Consider the following 18024-nt stretch of genomic DNA (forward strand, 5'->3'; position numbering starts at 1 on the left):
AAGGCAGAGCATGCACTTCAAATCAGCAATCAATAAATCTATCATGAAGCACTCATTAAATACCTATTGCCCTGTAGGTCTCTATGGTCTCTGGTACATTCTATACTTATGATCAGAAAGACACAATATGCTTCCAGGGCTGATGGGAGGTCATTGCAAAAGTACAAGGAACATTTTTTTTTAAATACAACTTTGCAGCTTACTGAAGACTCAAAATTTTGTTTATCAGAAAGAGGTTTTATTCAGGGGACATAGATTAACATCCTTTATTTGTGTAAAGAGGTGTTTCTTAATAGTCCCTGTTAAAAAAAGAAAAGCATTTCTGTAGGTTTCCTATTTTATTTGGTAGAGAAAGTTCCCACTGTTCAAAGGCTCACCTTATAAGGATTTGAACAGAGGGACAGATGATCTGATTCATTTGCTGTGGAAGGAGTCCTGATTCTGGAACTCCAGAGGTCCTGGAAGCATTTGTATTAGAGCTTTTCTGCCGACAGTCATCAGAATGATCTGCATGTCCCAGAAGGACATTGAGCCAACACTGACAGAAGATCTGAGCTGCAGTGTCACCCCAACGGCTTGGAGAACTGGAAGCACCATAAACGTCCTCTCCTTTGACAGATCTGCTCTTTTATTCCATATTGAACCAGCAAGAGTCATAGGTAATCACTTTAGGGGAAGAAGGGATGTAGGAGATCAGGTGCCTCCAGGATCTGGGCATGGGTCGGGTAGGTGGGCACTAGAATGTTCAGGATCCTTCAAACTTTGTCCTCTTGCAGGCTGAGTGTAGTCTTTTGCTAACTGACAGAGGACAGAACTTTCTGGGGAGGTAGGACTTTCAGCTTTGACCTACATATTTTTTCCTTGAGGGCAAACATTTTATATGCATATATCTCTCTAGAATCACAGATTAGAAATTTAACTTGTTTTTTGCCCGGGATATTTTATTTTCTTTTAATGTAAAGTAACTTAACTTTATATTATTATTCCCATTTTATTTCTGGGACTCTATATTAAATGAAAATGAATTGGAAGAGGTGGTCAAAAAGGAAGATAGGAGTATGTAGTATGTGTGTTTGGGTGTGTGTATGAATGAGAGTTGCTGTTATATAACAAGTAAAATACAGGATTTGTGAATCAGATAGGCACAGGTGGAAATCCAGCTAACTCCAGAATTTATTAACAACATGATTTGTGGCAAGTTAGATGACCTCAGTTTTTTTTATTTTTTCATCTGTAAAATGGGTATAATCTTAACTGGTTAGCACTAACACACAGAGAAGATGGTCAATAACTGATACCTTTCATTATTATAATGAAAGCTCAGAAACAATGTTATGGTGTTCATGGTCCCAGTCCATAGTGTTAAAAGTTCTATAGCTTTGGATCATTTTACCCATTGGGCTAATGAATCTTCTCATCTGTTGATTTCAGTTTCAGGACTTCATATTTTGAAATGTGCATAGATCTTATGTCATAGGGATTGAAATGGGGAGCCTAGACCCACACGTCATGGACATGAGGGTTGGCCAAGCCATTTTGCACATTCCACATCACAGTTCTTAAACTGGTCATTCTTTTAAAAATTTTCCCTTTTGTGTGCCTAAAGTAAACACACACCTGGAAGCATATTGGGCTCTTCTAACTCAGCTTGGTCAAATTAGTCATTCTGAAGGTCTAGTAATGCTGCTGCTCAAGATAACCCGGAGTTTTTAAAGTCATACTTATTTGCCAGATTAAGTGAATAAGAAAGAGTATACGTTATCTGAACCTTACTTCCCCTGGAGGGGCCCCAGGAAGAGCCTTCTGGCAGAGGCAGGGAGCAGGGCAGAGGGAGCAGAGGAAATCTGGAAGTCTGTGTTGAGAGGTAAAGCCAGAACTGAAAGACAACGGGGCAGGCCACCTGAAGGGTTACCCTATGGAGGCTGAACAGAGCTATGGGTGCATGAAATAGGATCAGCGGAAAACCTGAGGACAAAGCAGGAGAAAAGAGGTGGGCCTGAGAAAACTCCCTGAGGTGCGAAAAGTGGTTGTAGGCACCTGCACATGGGAATATTGGGGCAGGAGGACTGGGGTAAGGGAGGTAATGAGAGTGCCATGCTGAGCCACACACAGACACACACACACACACACACAGATACACACACACACACAGAGTAGACCTTTAGACCAGATTCTACCGGGGAGTAAAGAGCTCCACAAAAATATTTGTATTCCATGTATGAATTTTACTTCTTAATAGCCTGAAATGATGGGTCTCAACCTTATAGAAATGCTGATATAGACCCAAACCCCCGGTAATTGAATGGGGTTGCTGGGGTGGATCCCAGATATGGATGTTTTTGAAAAGGCCTCCCCAATGACCCTTCTGTGCACCCTGGGTTGAGAACCACCGCCACAACATAAATTTAGCTTATTTGTAATGAGCTGACTGCCATTTGGACTGAACAGTCAGGCTTACAATGCTTTTATTTGCGATTTGAGCATTTTCTTTCTTTGCTGTTGCTGTCAACCATCCCATCTGAAGGAGCTGTTTGTGCTCTCTCTCTTCTCCTGTAGTCTACTTTGAATCTTCTAAGGATGCTTATATTATCTGGGGAAGCTGCTAACCAAATTGTTAGAACTGTGGTTCATGATCATTCTACCCACTTGGCTAGTGGTTTTTTTGGTCCTCTGAACTTCCAGTTTCAAGGTCTCCAAGTATCAAAATGTGTGTAGTTCTTAGGTCACGGGGATTGGGAACTGGGAACCCAAAAATGTAAATTGTGGAGAAGGGTAGGCCAGCTCATTTGGTACGCTGCAGCCTCACAGCTCTTCAACTGTAGTCTGACCAAGAGCCCCAGGGCATCTGCTAGGTGTCAAAAGGCAGAAGAATGACAACCAACACCCTGGAAAGCTGCATTTTTTACTGTCTCTCTCATCAGCTGTGTGATCTGGGTCAGATATTTTACTTCTCTGAACTTCTGTGTCTCTAACTATAACATAAAGGAGGATGGGACTAAATGGTTTAAAAAACAAAGAGGTATTTTAAGCAGAAATTCATATAGAATAACCCAAGAATTATGTTTGTACATACCACTCTTATTACTTTGCCATATTTGCTCCTTTATATGTTTTTAAGATACCTTTGAAAACTCTTCTGAATCCCTCCCTAATCCCATCCTTCTCTCTTCATCCCTGAAAATAATCATTATCTCATTACTGGGGTTTATCATTCCATGTATATTTATTATGCTATAACTACACCTGCTCACAATGTGTTGCATCATTTTGCTGATTTTTTTACTCAAAATGGATGGCACAACTATTCTTTTTTTTAGACATATTATTGTTTATTGGAGTTTAAATGTACTTCTTTCCATTTCACAAGCTTTGTGAAGGACCAAATAGTAAATAGACATTTTTTTTTCGTTTGATTTTTTTTTTTTTGAGAGGGCATCTCTCATATTTATTGATCAAATGGTTGTTAACAACAATAAAATTCTGTATAGGGGACTCAATGCACAGTCATTAGTCAACCCCAAGCCTAATTTTCAACAGTCTCCAGTCTTCTGAAGGGTAACAAACAAGTTCTTACATGGTGAACAAGGTCTTACATAGTGAATAAGTTCTTACATGGTGAACAGTGCAAGGGCATTCATCACAGAAACTTTCGGTTCTGATCATGCATTATGAACTATAAACAATCAGGTCAGATATGATTATTCGTTTGATTTTTATACATGATATATATGTGAATCCCACATTTCTCCCTTATTATTATTATTATTATTATTTTTAATAAAATGCTGAAGTGGTAGGTAGATGCAAGATAAAGGTAGAAAACATAATTTAGTGCTGTAAGAGGGCAAATGTAGATGATCAGGTCTGTGCCTATGGACTAAGTATTAATCCAAGCTAGACAAGGGCAACAAAACATCCACGGATGCAGAAGATTTCTCTTAAAACGGGGGGTGAGGTTCTAAGCCTCCCCTCTGTTGGTCTCCAATTTCTCTCCTGATGGCCCCCCTGCGACTGTGCCTGTCTTAGGTTGTTCCTCCCTTGAGGAATCTTACCCGTCTCTGGCTAACCAGTCATCTTCCGCGGCCATACAGGGAAATGTAAAGTTGGTAAGTGAGAGAGAAGCCATATTGTTTGAAAAGGTTAGCTTTTTACTTCTTTGCAGATTTATGCCCTGTGGCTTCTATGCCCAGCATTTGTCTTGAGGTATCTTTACCACTTGGAAGAATTATGATACTCAGTAATTTTCGATATGAGGCACTAATTCTACTAAAGGGTTGTAATTAGGAAGGAAGAAGAAAAGCTATAGAAGTAGCAGACGGAAGAAAACATGGGAAGATTGATTATTTCTTTGACATATCTTCTGGCACAACTATTCTTATCCTTCTTCCATTTACTTTTTAAAAATGTGATTTCATGTTTTCGGGTTAATCCATTTTGATGCACGTGACCCTACTTTGCTCTGTGTGCCCCATTAAATGAATATACCACTTATAGCTATGCTACTGAGGACAAATCTTAAGTTGTTCAGATCAGAGAAACTTTAAGACAGCCTCCAGTTTGAATCTTCTAGGATTTGGCATAAAAACATGATATTTTTGAAAAAGTTTTATAGTAACACCTTTGGCTTTTACCATTGTACTCAGGTGTCCACTTTTTTAAATGATTCCTGTGGGCATGTGCAAGATTGCCAGAAGCTTGGTCTTGGACCAAGGGGAGTCATCCCTATGTTTCCTGAGCACTGAGAGGCTGTGTCCTCGGTGGCTAAAAGCACAGACTTTGGAAGCAGTCAAACTTTGGTTTGCATCCTTATTTTGCCATCTGTAACTTGAATGATCTTGGACAAATTATGTCCTGAATTTCCTCATCTAGAAAATGGGGAAAACAATTGCATATGGCTGTTATAAGGATTCGAGAAGGCATGTATATAAAATACTGTGCAGCATGCCTGCCACCTAGCAAGTGCTGGATAAAGTGATAGAACATATAGTATGTGTGTGTGTGTGTGTGTGTGTGTGTGTGTGTGTGTGTGTGTGAGAGAGAGAGAGAGAGAGAGTGAGAGAGCGAGCACTCTGCCAGGACTAGTGGCCTCATTTACTGAGCTTCCCAAGGTATTTCCAACTTTACATGATGCCAAGCACAAGGTTTGTATTTAATAAATATTTGCTAAAAAGACAAGTTCCTTACAAAAATTAAACAAGCCCTTACCATATGATCCAGCAACTGTACTCCCTGGTATTTACTCAAAGTAGTTGAAAACTTGTGCCACAAAGAAACCTGCACATGGATGCTCACAGCGGCTCTATTCATCATTGCCCAAACCTGGAAGCAACCAAGATGTCCTTCAGTGAATGAACGAGAAACTGATGCATCCAGGCAATGGAATATTATTCAGCACTAAAAATAAATGAGGTATCGAGCCATTGAGAAATCTTAAATTACTAGTGAAAGAAGCCAACTTGAAAAGGCTACATACTGTATCATTCCAACTACCTGACATTGTTGAAAAGGCCAAATTATGCAGACAATAAAAGGATTGGTGGTTGTCAGGGGTTAGAGAGGAGGGAGAAAGGAAAAAAGCAGAGCACAGAGGCTCTTTAGAGCAGGGAAGATATTCCTTATGACACTCTCATGGTGTATACATGTCCTTACACATGTGTCCAAACCCACAGAATGAACAACACCCCCAGTGAACCCTATAGTAAACCACAGACTTTGGCTGATGAGGATGTGTCTGTGCAGGTCACCAGCGGTGACTAATGTACCACTTTGGTGGGGGACACTGATAATGGGGGAGGCTGTGTGTGGGGGGTGGGCAGGGCATTTCCCTCAATTCTGCTGTAACCTTAAACTGCTCTTTAAAAAAGGTCTTCATTTAAATAAAAATCAGCAAATACCTAAATACATAGGTGAGGCTTTGGAAAAATGTATTTATCAGTGGGGTCAATGGAAGCATAGTTTATGAAATGACACAGAGGAGTTTTTCAGCAGTTCCTATTAGTAGGGAGTGACTCAGAAGAGTTGGGAGAATTTTTTCCTGAAGATCAAATACTCTGTCGTACAAATCAGTCTCTTCGTTCAGTCCTCCAAAATGATCTTGCTGAAGCTTTAGGCAAATAAATGCCTGAGAAGCAGCCTACAGCTCAGATGTTACCTATAATTTCCTACTTGTCACTGTGGCAGTTCCTGGCCCTAATTGCACCATCCTGTCTGATCAGAGTGCATTCTCTAGACAGCCTGACTTCTTAAGGGAACGTCCACGTTTACACTAGAGCAGCAGGCACTTCCTGGCTGTCTCCTTCCAGACAAGGAGCCTCTGTTTGCCTTGGGACTGGGGAGGAAACAGCCTCTGACTGTCCCAGCTGGTGACCGACTAGCAGCTTTACATACATATTTTTGGAGCTGTGGATGGGAAGCAAATCATTAGCTTATGATATTGCCAGCCCTTTAGAAAGCAGTGCTTAGCAGTGGTGTTTACAGGCTAGCATGTAAGAAAACAAAATTGCCTATCTACCAGGAATTCCTTTTAAGTGGTTTGCAAAGGTGTGTCATTGCTAAATAAAGAGCTTTTGACAGAACAGCATGCTAAATAATGGTGAAGTATTGTTATGGTTCTGTTTTACTTTGGAGGTTGTGTTTATATCCTGCTTCAAGCCTTTAAAAATACTGTATATACATTTGAGATTGGGTTAGTTTACTTGCTCCTGTTTAAAAAAAGAAAAAGAAAAAGATGCAGAAAACTAGTGTTTCTGCTTGACGTGGAGGTTAGTAACTTGCGTGTGCCGGGTCTGTGGTCCTTGTTTCAGCTTAAAGGGACTCAGATCCTGCTTTGAATCAGCTTTGTCCTGCCTTGGGGGTCAAACTGGGGCCTTTTGTTAGGGGCCATCCTGAATGGCAGGAGGGCCAGGAGGTGAAGGAATGGCAGGTATTATAGGGTTGTAGGTCGCTATTGTCTCACAAACTAGTTTCTTCTGTTGAGGGGAAGCAGGATAAATTTACAGAACATGCTCTGGGGACAGGGAGGAAGGCAAGAGAGGGGGTGACAGACAAGAAGGGCTGTGCAGCCATTTAGGCCTCAGTGCCTTATTACTTGCTGCCCCATCTGACGAATGCATCGCCTTTGTACTGACCCAGAGACAGAATACAAATGACATGCTTTGCCCAGACAGTGCTCACCGGCAGCGGCCTACAGCAACTGAGGCCATTTTCTAGGCAACTCACTAATGAGAAGTGACTGAGGCTCTGAGGAGAACACAGTCTAGCCTTGGTTCCTCCCTCCATGCTAATAAAGAAGGCAGTGAGGTGGATCATTAAGGGCAGCGATGTGAATAATTGCACACCGATAATCCAAAGGTAATGAAATGCGTTAGGAGTTTAGGGGACAGCAGATTTCCTTTACCAGCCAAGGCTATTTGATGATACAGTGAGCTCGCCTTTTCTAAGCAGACCAGCTGAGTGGGGAGGAGCTGGCCTGGGAAGGCAGAGGTTGTGGGAGGAGCCACCCAGGTTAAGCGTTCAGGCAGCCATAGGAAACAACAGTCAGGGTACTTGCATACTCACACAGGGAGATGCTTGTGATATGCTTTCAATGATAAAAGTACAGAAGCAGGCAAAACGACTATTTTGGCACACCACAGTAATGCACAAAACAAAGAAAACTACTACTAAGCAAAACTTTCTTTGCCTAGAAGAAAGACTGGAAGGAAATAAACCAGAAGGTTCCATAGGTATCTGAGAAGTGGGACAGTAGATGATCTCTTTTATTCTTCTCTCTACTATTATTTTCTAGATTTTCTTACATTAACTTGGATTATTTTCATAATGAAAAAAGTGAACACACTAAAAAAAGAATTTGGCTTGGCAGAATTCTTCCCCAGAATAGACAGTGGAGAAGTAATTACAATGCTATCTTTTTGACTAATGTGGATAGGCATGGGGTCCAGGGGCATGGGGTCCAGGCAGGCTAGATTTTACTGCAGTTGTTAGAGGTACCAGCATCTCTCTTCTGGAGTGAAACATTTCCTCTGCAAATTCAGACTGTATGTGAATCTCCCTGGTCTGAATTTTCGAGAGCTTAAGAGATGCTTTCAGAGGCAGTATCTTTTGGCTACGTATTCTCCTTGGGGTATAACCAGTTTCTACCATATTCAGTAGCTTCCTGGAAACTCCTACTCAGGCTTCTTTCCCAGGTTTTCTAGTTTTTAAACTATTTATGAAAAGACTGTCATCAATTGGACTCTATATTTCACTAAGTCCTGGGGCTGACCAACCTGTGGGTTTATTATTAAGCATTTGGGAGGAGATGACTGGTTATTTCTCTCTCTTATTAAAGAGACAAATGTGGGAGATTTGGTAGTGGATTCTTTATTTCATAAAGGTTTTTAATTAATGAAGATGATCTGCTCCCTAAAAAAAAAATCCTTATGTCCTTCTATAAACATTTGAGTTTTAAAATATAAAATCTTTAGAAACCCTCTGAAAACTTGTTCTCACAGTGTTATTTTGGGTACAGGATCTACCAGATGTTTATGCTGCCACTGGACATGTCCTTGCTCAGGGTCGGGTGGATGTACTTGGGCACAGCCTCTGGCTTACAGAGCTGAATTGATTTCCTACCTTATGGCAATCTAATGATTATCCAGATTTCAGTCTTGTCCTAGTAGCTTAATATACATGTTTGAATGTATAATCATTTCACAGTTCTTTATACTATAATCTAAAAAATGAGGACAATGATGCCTCAAAAACTGTTAAAAGAATTAAATGACAGGTATGAAATGATGGGGCTGTGCACTGCCCAGTGCTTGGCAGACAAATTCTGTATTGGACTGCTAAGCAGGTGCATGTGAGTTACACTTCTCACTTGGAAGGAGCCAAAGGATGCCCACTATACCCATCGCCCCTTCTGAGCATTTGCTTATGAAGTACTATGAAGTACCGAGATATAACACAGGGTTTTATCTTTGTTTGTTTTGTTTTTGAGGGATGATAGTCCAAACACTTCTTTATCAAAGAGAAGTACAAAACTCTAGACATGTAGAGTGTGATTTAGAAACTGCTGTAAAAGGATAATTCTGAAATAGAAACTTAAAAGGGTTCTATTGTTTTTTCTTTCAAAACTGGCGACTTGATATCATTTGTTCAGTAAGAATTCTGTCTTTTGTACTCGCCACATTCCCCAGGACAGACTGAGAACATTAGAGCAAGGCTCCAGTTTTTCCAAACACTCTTTCTATACTCCTTTTATAATGTATTAATGTATTCTTAGTGAAATGAATTAACTGACATTTGCTTTAAACAAAAAATTGTTGTGAGTATTGAATCCTTCTATGTTCCCAAAATTGACTGTGAAAGTAACAAGTTTTTACATTCAAATAGTTTATATAAATTACATGAATTGTAATTTTCATAAAAGTCAAAATGAAATGTTATGTGTGGGACAAAAGATATGTCTAAGCAATGTATCATATGTACACAAGGTCCCTGAACGTTACAGATACTAGTAACAAATGCAAAAACTCGTCTACGGTAGACTGCAAAGATTTCAGTTTGGTATTCTATATGCCAAGAGTGTTAACTACTCTTAGTATACAAGAGCTCCAATGACATACAGAGTTTTGTGTTGGAGTTCTCATGATTCTGGTTGACATGTCATCTACTCTGTGAAATGAATAGACATTTGTGAGAGGTTGTATTTACAAAAATCATGTGAAAGTGAATTTGACAGTTGATGGCTCTCACACACCTCATTCACATCTTCAATAAGGAAAGGTACTCTAACACCAGAGAACTATGTAAGAATACTAGCTTCAATGGTGGCTGTTAAGCATTAGAGTCAGCCAAGTTACACCAGCATGGGCAAATACTGCCAAGTGAAATTCCGCTGTGGCCATGTCTGCCCTCAAAGGCCTTATCCCCTTGGCTCTGGCTGATTGGGCTGGGCCCAAGGATAGTCGGTTTACAGGCTGGTTGAAAGCTGATGAAGTTATGCCTGTGTCTGCCTAGCGGGGATAATGGCCGCCCCATGTGCCAGTCGGCTCCGGCAGGGAGTGGGCTCGTGACCTACTTGGAGAGTCGGTTGCCAGTGAAAGGAAAGGAGCGACACACAGCAGCAATTCACCAGAGAATTCCGCTTTATTAGGGAAAGGTGCTGGGTTATATAGGAAGGGGCATGGAGTGATTGTGGTGTCACTTCTACGGGGCTGGTGGCTATTGGCTAGGTGCTGGGATTGGGAGGGGGGAGAGAGGTGATTGGGCTTCAGGTGGCGCCGTCGGGAACTGAGGACCAGGAAGAGAGGCCGGAAGTTCACCATCTTACTGGTGGGGGCCCTTCATTCCCCCCTTTCTCCTCTATGGGGTTGTGGACGTTGCTTTCTCTCTGACTGCTTCCTGCTGAACGGGGGCGGAGAAGGGAGTGAGGGCTTGAGGATTGGGAGGAAGGGGTTGATAGGACTCCCCACAGTAAGGATGAGTAGATGTGGACTTCTTCAGGTTGGAAATCAATGAAGGTTCCCTGTAACTACAGGTCAAGGACTTGTTGATTTCAATGGTGCCAAGAGGACATGGGTGCCAGGAGCTAGGCGTCTGCAGCCATTGTTTCTAGGAACAGTTTCCAGCGGAGAGAGGGGTCCATCTCAGCATGTGGTGAGAAGGTTATGTGAGGGTGAGGGATCTTCTGTGGCCAGAAGCTGATAGTTCTTGAGTAAAAGCTGGTTGAAAGTTTGATTAGAGATTTTTCCGACTTGGGATTTGATGAACTTTATTATACAGGGTAAGAAGAGACAGGCGAGAAGAATGATTATTATGGGGCCTGCAATGGGCCAGACCAAGGTAAGGAGGGGGTTTGTTAGTATTGAAGAGAATGGGTTGGAATTGGAAGCAGAGTGGAGACTGGAGGCAAAGTCGGTGAGTTTGGTAATGTCAGTTTCTATATGCCGGATTCGTTGATGTAATAGCAGCACTCTTCCCGGAGGAAGACGCAGGTGCTGCCCTTCTCGGCTGTAAGCAGATCTAAGACCCGTCGGTTTTGAAGGGTGACCTTAGCTAGCGAAGTGACCTATCTTTGGAGAGAGGCTAGGGAATCAGCAGTGGATGTCAGGGCTCCCTCAAGTTTGGCGTTGAGATCTCTAACTGCCCATAGAGAGTGACCCAAGGCTCCTCCCAAAAACCCTGCCCCAATGGCTGAGGTGGTCAAAGAGATACTGACCATGATGGAAAGGAAAGCAGCCCTTTTTGTGCACAAGGCCAAGGGAGGTTGGAGCTCAAGAAATTCTGCCATGCTGTAAAGTGTAAACTGTGGGATTAGGGTGACGAGAATGCAGGGTGTATCGGAGTTGGGAGGCAGTGAGTTGAAAAGACTGCCATTACACCAAAAGAAGTGTCCCGGTTGCGTAAAAGTCTTAGAGCCGGAGGTAGGGGTGTAGATAGAGAGGCAGTGAAGTGCGCTGGAGGGGGGTGGAGTTGGGCCTACACAGTGGTGGATGGTGAGATTATCTCCATATTCTGGTTCCCATAGGGGTATGTCTGCCAGGGGACGGAGGGGTTGTCCTTCTGCATGGAAGGAGTAGTTGGAAATATTAAGGGGCACGGTGGCCAGCAGTGGGCGCTGTAGTGATGTGCACAAGAAACAATTGGCGGTGTTGAGGGTGTGGTTGAGAAAGATGGTGGTGTCTTGAATGAGCTGTAACCAAGAGTAGGAGGAATAAGAAGATGAAGAGGCACCATCAAGAATTTGGATAATGACTTTTTCGGAATGTCCGATATCTGATGCAACTTGAGAGATCTGGGAGTGGGAGGGAACATACTCTCGAGAGATATGAAGGCTACCATGGGGGGGTCGAGGACCCCCCGTAGTACACTGAGGCTGTGACTCTGGCGGCCCATCGAGAGTCCCAGGGATCTGGGATTGATAAGGAGAATGAGCTGTTGGGATATTTCATGAAACGGTTGGAGGAGTAATACTGTGGGTACTGGAAGTTACCCATGTAGTGAATGGCACAAGACCAGTAGGGACATCCCCCGTAGGTGTCTTGCCATCGCCTGCAATAGGCTTGTTTTTGGTCATAGAGGAAGCAGAGGTAGGGAGAATAAGGGTAGCTGCTAGTGAACACTTCGGTGGAGGGAGGAAAGTGGAGGTATAAAGGCTCAGAGCAGCCTTCCAGAGGGCAGTCTGATGTGGCAATGAGGGCAGTAACTTTTGTTTGATGCTGTGTGTAAGTCTGTCTGACTTTGAATCGCCATACAAAGGAGGCTGGGGTGGCGGGGAAGACAATAGGAATGAGGAAAAAAAGCGAGAGAGCGGTAAAGGAGGAAAAAGTCATGATTCGGGTATGGATGGCAAAGGGGGTGAACGGGAGATGTGGAGTTTCAAGGGATCAGAGGGATGAGGTGTGGTAGAGTAGACAGCGTCTTGGGCTGTATCCAAAGGACTCTGGATTGTGACTGATGGGTCTTGGGTGTCCAGAGAAGGTGGGTCCTGGGTATTTGGTTTCAACCTGGAGATATGAATCCAAGGGGTGACAGAGTTATCAGGCAGTGAGAGCTTGGTGGCCGAGGGAGTGCAGAGAATAACTGGGTGTGGACCTTCCCATTTCGAGGTGAGAGAGGGCTGATCCTCTGGCGGCTTATAAAACATTAGTTGGCCGGGCTGTAAGACAGGAGGATTTTGGGAGGCGAATGGATCAGGAAGGAGCCAATCCTGATATTTCCACAATTCAGTGCAGAGGAGAGAGAGTAGTGGAAGGGCCATATTGGGAGGAATTGGTCCTTTGTGGGAAGGGAGCCCGGGGGTAAAATCGGGTGGCTGTACATGATCTCAAAGGGCGACAAGAAGGAAGGCTTCTTTGGGAGGGCTCGAATGCGGAGTAGAGCTAAGGGAAGTAAGCGAACCCAGTCAAGGTGTAGTTCTAGAGATAGTTTGGTCAGGATGTCTTTTAGAGTCCTATTGGCTCTTTCTACTTTTCCCGAAGCTTGTGGCCGATAAGGACAATGTAAATGCCAGGGGAGCGAGAGCGACTTGGAGAGGTTCTGGATAATTTGGGCAGTGAACTCAGGGCTGTTATCTGATTGGAGGGAAGTGGGCATCCCAAACCTAGGAAAGATCTGAGTGAGGAGGATAGAGGCAACCGCGGACGCTCGTTTGTTAGTGGTGGGGAAAGCTTCGACCCATCCTGAAAATGTATCTACTAACACGAGTAGGTATCTGGTACACCGTACAGGGGGCATGTTAGTGAAATCTATTTGCCAATCTGCGGTGGGGACATTACCCCTTGCTTGATGAGCTGGGAAGGGTCGGGCCTTGAGGGGGGTATTAGGGTTAGTGTGTTGGCAGATGGTGCACCTGCAGGTGATTTGGTTAAGTAGGGTTTTGTCTTCAGGAGAGAGAGAAAAAAAAGATTGTAAAAAATGGATCAAGGATTGGGGGCTGGGATGGAACAGATGATGTAAGAGGCAGAAGAGAGACTCTTTGTCCTGAGAACAGAGGGTGTCTTGTGATAAGGCTAAAACCGCAAGGGCAGACGGATTGTTGTCTGGTGCGTTTTCTGATAGGGCAACTGACCGGGCTACTCTGTCAGCTTTGTTGTTACCTCTTGCAATGGGGGAGTCATCCTTTTGATGTGATTTGCAGTGGACTATGCCTAGTCGGTGTGGGAGTTGTGAAGCCTCTAGAAGTTTAGTAATTAAGGCTGAATTAGTTATGGAATGTCCTTTTGTGGTGAGGAGGCCTTGTTCTTTCCATACTGCCGCATGAGACGAGAGAATGTGGAATATGTACTTGGAGTCAGTGTACAATGTGAGAGATGTGTCCCGGGCCAGAGTGCAAGCTCTGGTGGCTTCAATGAGTTTGGCCTGTTGATTGGTTGTACCAGGGGGTAGGGTCGTGCCTCAATGACATCTTTGAGGGAGACTACTGCGTATCCTGTGTAGTGGGTGCCCTCATGTTTAAAGGAGGACCCATCAGTAAACCAGATGAGGTTGGAGTGTGAGAGGGCTCCTTCAGAGATCGTGGAGTGGCACGGAAGGAAGTTGTGAAGGGCTTCTAGGCAATCATGCGAGGGAGTATGAGGAGAGTAGGGTAGAGGAAGAAGAGTGGCCGGATTCAGGGGCTGGCAGGGGAGGAAAGAAATGTCTGGATTTTGGAGGAAAGAGGACAGTAAGCTCAGGAGTCTGGAGGGAGGGAGAGTCTGTAAACTTTTGTAGGTTAAGAGATCTTTTAGGTGATGTGGGGACAGAATGGTAAGGGGCACCCCGAATGTTAGTTTATGAGCTTCTTTCTGCAAGAGCTGCCCAGCAGCTAATGCCCGTGGGCAGGGGGCCCATCCCTGAACTGTGGGGTCTAATTGCTTAGAGAGATAAGCTACTGGGGCAAAGGATGGGCCATAATATTGGCCTAGGACTCCTAGAGCTTGACTGGACCTCTCATGAATGTATAAGGAGAAGGGTTTCAACAAATCAGGGAGATGGAGAGCTGGAGCTTCCACAAGGGCTTGACGGAGCTTAATGAAGGAGTGTCGGGGTGAGGATGATAATGGTTCTTCAGGGGGGCCCTTGCTGAGGTCGTATAGGGGTCTTTCCAACATGGAGAAGTTAGGGATCCACGCTCTAAAATACCCAGCCAGGCCTAGAAAGGAAAGGATTTTTGTCTTGGTTTTGGGAACGGGCAGGTCAGAGAGGAGCTGTTTTCTGTCTAAGGTAATGGACTTTCTTTGTTGAGATAGAAGGAATCTGAGGTAAGTTACAGGAGGGGAAGAGATTTGAGCTTGATGGAGGATACTTGGTAACCTCTGGAAGCTAGAAGGTTAAGTAGGGAGGCAGTGTCAAGTTGAGACTGTTCCCATGAGGGACTGCAGAGTAGAAGATCGTCTACATATTGTAATAAAGTGGACTCGGAGTGATCATGATGAAACTGTTTGAGGTCCTGAGCTAGGACTTGTCCAAAAATATGGGGACTATCTCGGAAGCCTTGTGGTAAAACTGTCCAAGTAAGTTGTTCAGAATGTCTCGTGCATGGGTCCGTCCAGGTGAAGGGGAAAAGATCTTGGGAGGAGGGGTCCAGAGGGATAGAAAAAAATGCGTCCTTGAGATCTAGGACTGAGAAGTGGGATGCCGAGGCAGGGATCTGCGATAAAAGGGTGTATGGATTTGGAACTAAGGGATGGATAGGGACAATGGCCATGTTGATGAGGTGAAGGTCTTGGACAAGGTGGAAAGATCTGTTGGTTTTTTTAACAGCTAATATGGGGGTATTAAATGGGGAGTGAGTGGGTCTGAGGTAATTTTTGTTCAAAAGATCTTGAATGATGGGTTGGAGGCCTATGAGGGCTGAAGTGATTAGGGGGTATTGGGCCTGACAGATATACTGAGAGGGGTCACGTAATTTGATAGAGGCAGGGGGACATAGGGCCACAGAGGGGCTTGTAATGTCCCAAACTTTGCGATTTACAGGGTGTATGAGGGCGGAACCGGAGCTTTCATTGGGTAGAGGGGGGTCGTCAGCTATGAGGGCCATCAGAAAGGGAGTACTGGGGGCTGTGGGAGTGGATATAGTTATGGAAACATGGAGGAGAGAAACATGGGTAGTAAAGGGATGGGACACTGGGGCATAACCAGGAAGGAGTGGGAGAAAGGTATGGGATTGTCTTGGATTGTACATAAAAGGGGGGGAGGTTTTAATGGGAAAATCTGTTTACCTCCTTCCCTGACTATAGGAGTAATGGCAGGCATGGTAGGGCCCCAGTATTCTAGCAAGACTGAGAAGGTGGCTCCTGTATCTAGGAGGAAGGAGATGGGGCGACCATCTACTGTTAAAGTAACCCTGGGCTCCTGTTTGGTGATGGAAATGGTCGGGCGAGAGCCCCTGGGCCCCGTCAATCTTCTGCCAGCCCCACTACAGTGGGCTTAGAATGGGGGTTGTTCGTCCAGCCTCCCCTTCGGGTGGTTGGGCAGTCAGACCCCCAGTGGCCCATTTTGTGGCATCTGGGGCATGGGGTGGTAGGAGATCTGGGGGAGGGGCATGCCCTTGACCAATGTCCCTCTTTTCCGCACTTGAAACAAGCTCCTGGAGGGGGCTTGTTTGTAGAGGGGCGCCCAGGTTGTGGTTTAATCAGCTGGTCCAACATTTGAAAATTGGCCTGATCAGCCTTTTGTTTACGGTGTTCTTTCTCCTCCTCCCGGCTATGGAAGACTTCAAAGGCCACTGTTAGGATCTCAGTCTGTGGGGTAGCGGGGCCCTGTTCTAACTTTTTGAGTTTAGCTTTAATGTCGGGGTAGATTTGAGCTAGGAAGTATGTCATAAGGACATGTCTTCCTTCAGGTGTTTCTGGGTCTAGGCTGGTATACTGTAATAGGGCTTGAGTGAGTCTGTCTAAGAACGCAGAGGGGGTTTTGTCTCTCTTTTGAATTATGTCTTGGAGCTTTTGAAAATTGACTACTTTACGAGCTGCCTTTTTTAGACCTGCTATTAAGCAGGAGGCAAAAATATCTCGAGAGCGGAGACCCACGGCGGTGTTATAATCTCAGTGTGGGTCTTGTTCAGGGACAGCAGTGGGGCCAGGGGGATAGGTGGGGTCAGTCCTGTGGGTTTCGGTAGCATGTGTTTGGGTGAAGTCCCAAACTCGTCTATGCTCTTCAGGGAGGAGAGTATTGGCCAGGAGCATGAAAATGTCATGATGTGTGAGGCTGTAAGACTGGAGGGTCCATTGAAACTCCCTGATGTATGTCATGGGATCAGTGGAAAAGGAACCTAGGTGTTTCTCTAGTTGGGCTAAATCTCCTAAGGAGAAAGGGACGTGAATGCGCACAATGCCTTCGGATCCTGCTACCTCCGGGAGGGGGGTGATAATTTTGGGAGGCCCTCAGGACCGAGTCTGAGGGGGACTGAAGGGTTCTGGCTCAGTCTGTGGGGGGGAAACAGGTGATGGGGGCAAAGATGCAATAATTTTGGGAGGCCCTCAGGACCAAGTCTGAGGGGGCAAAGACGGAGGAGGCTCCTGGAACTTAGTTAGAGGGGGGCTGAAAGGCTCAGGCTCAATCTGCAGGAGGGGGGAGGTGAGGGGGATGGAGGAGGAGGGGGTGAGGTGGGGGAGGAGATGGTGGTGGAGGAAGGGGAGGAAGGGGAAGGGAGAGGATGGGAGGCTTCTGTGGGGGTGGAGGCAGCAGTGGCAGCGGCAGTGGTAGAGGAAGGGGGAGGGGATGTTATAGGACAGGAGGGGGAAGGGAGAGGACGGGAGGCAGCAGCGACGGTGGTGGAGGGAGGAGGGGTTGTAGGAGGGGGAGGGGCCGAAGGGGGAAGCCTGTATGGCGGAGGTTTGTCAGCTGGGTCAAAGGTAATTGAAGAGGGACTGGGAGTGTAGGGAGGGGAGGGAGACGGCTTGCAGGCTAGGAGAATTTGGGGCGAGGAGCAGGTGATGCAGAGGCTGGGATTTTGAGCTAGGAGGCGAAAAGCTTCGATATAGGGAATCTCCTTCCATTTTTTCAGGCACTGGCAATAGTTAAAAAGATCACGAGTGATGTTAGGATCAAGAGTTCCCCCTGTGGGCCATTGGTTGTTATTGTCTAGTGGGTATGTTGGCCAATCTTGGGAGCAATATTTATGGAGAGGTTTTGGTTTTATATCAGGAGTCAGGGAGAGGGTAGCCAGATGCTTAAGCAGGCATTCAAGAAGTGAACTTTCAGGGAGGGATGAGGAGGCTCCCATGGCTAAAGGACAGAGAAGGAGACAAACAGGGGAAGACGAATGGAGATCCTCGGACTGGAAGCAGACCGCAAGGAGACAAAGGGCGTCCCCGATGATCCTTGGTGGTCCGCAGAAACTCGTATATGAGTCGGAATTTCTTAGGAAGTGTGGGTCATCACCCAGACTTCTCTAAGAAGGCAGAGTGCCAGAGTCACGAGGTACCTAGTACTAGGAATTTTCGACAGACAGAACAGATTTCAGCGGACAGAACAGGAGGAGGAGGGGGGGGAATAAAGGGAGCGTTCTCATCCGCAAAGGAGTCACCTCATTTATGGCTGTTGGAGGAGGGGCCT

The 18024-nt window shown here is 45.1% G+C and overlaps 1 long non-coding RNA gene across 1 annotated transcript in view; it reads left to right on the top strand.

The window, feature by feature from the left end:
• The first annotated feature begins 313 nt into the window (after positions 1-313).
• The window catches only part of LOC118969227 (uncharacterized), a 116823-nt gene continuing 99112 nt past the window's right edge, over positions 314-18024 (top strand). The window contains exon 1 of the long non-coding RNA XR_012131764.1: positions 314-659. This is a non-coding gene — a long non-coding RNA (uncharacterized lncRNA). The remainder of the gene's footprint in view (positions 660-18024) is intronic.

This window comes from Manis javanica, chromosome 5 (assembly GCF_040802235.1).
Source record: "Manis javanica isolate MJ-LG chromosome 5, MJ_LKY, whole genome shotgun sequence".
Classification (NCBI taxonomy): Eukaryota; Metazoa; Chordata; class Mammalia; order Pholidota; family Manidae; genus Manis; species Manis javanica.